A 2,567-nucleotide genomic window follows, 5' to 3' on the forward strand; every position below is an offset into this window, starting at 1 on the left:
GTTTTTGCTTTTGCAGAAATCAAGGAGCCCTCCATCATCCCCGCCGTCGTCCCTGTCACCGACCCCCTTCGACATCGAGGTGAGACCAGCCAAATATCCATGTATATCTTGTGTTGCTATAGGATATGTGGTTGCCCAAGTGGCCGTTCATGTTCAGTTTACACCTCCGAGTGGCCTTTGTTTTGCCGGAGTGTTGATTAATTTCCGTTCCGGCAAATTTTAGGCGCTCGATATGTCCTTTTTTAGCAAAGGTCATGCCGGATTTTTCCGTGAATTCTGGCATGACTTGTGCTAGAATATGTACAAGTTTAATCTTTGAATTATGAACGTAGGAAATGTCGTACTCGGACGATGAAAGTCTCCCGGGGGAGTGCAGCTGGTGCCACGACGATCGAGGTATGTGCGACAGGTTCGTTGAGCTGAATGAAGATCGGCACTTCAGCATTAAGCTCGAGGAGACCTTCGATGTTGAAACGGTACGCAACAACGACAAGTGTTTTTTTCGTAATTAAGCATGACTTCAACTATTTCAACGTCTAATTTTCATCTTTTACAATTCGACTAGCTTATCCCATGCCATGCAAGACACTATGTCTTGGAGAGGATGGGTTTTGAAGACCATGAAAATTTTGAAACAAAGAAAATACACCTAAGGACCCATCATGATATGGATTTTGAAGTAAATCTATGCAATGCTCAGAGCGTAATCCATTTTGGTTGCCAAAATTGGGAAGCACTTTGCAAAATGTATGGTTTTTATGAGGGTATGATTGTCACCATGAATCTTGGTGATCCTAACATCGAGCAAGACAATATGGACATTTGGGTCCTTGTTGATACGCTTCCGATTGTAGCGCTATGTGAGTTTCTCAAACATAGTTATTAACTAATTTATATTGTTTATTTCAAAATAGTTGACAACTTATTTCCATTGACAGCTTATTTTGATTCTTCAAAGACTGTGCGGAAGATGGTAGACAAAACCCACTACACCGATGGATCCGAATTAACTTATAAAGAGAAAAATCATCTCGCATTTTGTACTCTTCTTGAGGATTACAATAACTATTATCGAACTCCTCCAAATTATGGTGAATACGTGCCACTAGTGCACGTGTTGAACCACGGTAACTTCTCTGGAGATACCCTGGTAAGATTTTTTACTATTACGACATCCGTGCATCTTTTGCATACTTCTAAAACTAGTATATCATTGCTAACTACGAAGTTATTACTATGTTTTTCAACAGAAACTCCCGATGGATTGTGTGCCTCATCTGATGTATCTGAATGGTCGCCTTACAGTTCTGAACATACTGCCGGGTAAATCTAGGGAGCTCACCTGTGCATATCGGATTTCTAAAACCGGTGAACACATGTTCATCAAAGAATGGAAGAAATGTATGGACATTCGCAAGGAGGTTCTTGGAAGTAACATCCAGCGAAAGGCAAGAATTGGAGACAGGCTAATCTCCATTCTTCATAACGGAGAGTCAGGGGCTATCTTGTTTTTTGCTATTCTACCTTAGAAAATGTAGTAGGTCTTAATCGAATGTAGTAGGTCCTATGAGGTACAATATGTTTATTATGTGGTAATGTGTTAGAGTTGATAATGAGGAGTACTTGTGATTACGACTAGTGACCAATTTGCTAAGTTCATCTTGAGGAGGTGTTATATGACTGATGTATTATGATGATAAGTTGTTAATGATATGATGATGATGATGATATTATTATATCATTGGGTGAAAGAACCGCGGATTAGTTTCAAGTGGATGGATGGATGGACATCCACTTGAAACTAGTCCACGGTTCTTTCACCCTGTGATGTAATAACTCATTATGATGTAAAAACAAGCTCTAAATTCCTGTTGTATGGAAACTTGTATAAAGGTGTATGAATACAACATGAAATAAAAAAGAAATAAAATACTAAATAATAGTAGTAGCGCGGGCAAGGAGAAGCGCTACTACTAATTACCAGTAGCGCTCTTCCGTAGAAGCGCTACTACTAAGTCAATTTAGCAGTAGCGTGGGTCTAGGCATGCTATTGCTAAGCTTTAGCTGTAGCGCCTTATCAATAGCGCTCCAGCCCGCGCTACTGATAGGCCTAAAAACCGCGCTGCTGCTAGGCTTTTCCGTAGTAGTGTAACCGACACCCTGGCCACGCGTGTGCCCTCCGTGGCCGCGGCAACTTCCTCTTGCGCCGCTCATGCTCTAAGCTTCACTGCTCCACGTCTCGTCGTGCCTCATCAGGTGTTCAGGCGTCATCTTCCTCCCCTCGCCGCTGTCCCTCAGTCCTTCCTGCGCCACGACGAGCTGAGAGGTCACCCGACTCAGCTCATCCTCCAGCGACGGGTTGGATGCTGACGACACGCCCTCCTTCCACCGCAGCGCGGCTTTCCCTTATTCAGGTATGCACGCAGCAACGTGGCGGCGACCTGGACGATCTTGGCCTCGTCCTTGGCTTCTCGACGCTCACCATTGCTTTCTCAAGCTCCGTCTTCATCTTGCCCTGCATCCCTGGCATGCTGCTTGCCGTGGGTGTCTCTTCCTCCTCGATGGCG

Source organism: Triticum dicoccoides, chromosome 7B (assembly GCF_002162155.2).
Source record: "Triticum dicoccoides isolate Atlit2015 ecotype Zavitan chromosome 7B, WEW_v2.0, whole genome shotgun sequence".
Classification (NCBI taxonomy): Eukaryota; Viridiplantae; Streptophyta; class Magnoliopsida; order Poales; family Poaceae; genus Triticum; species Triticum dicoccoides.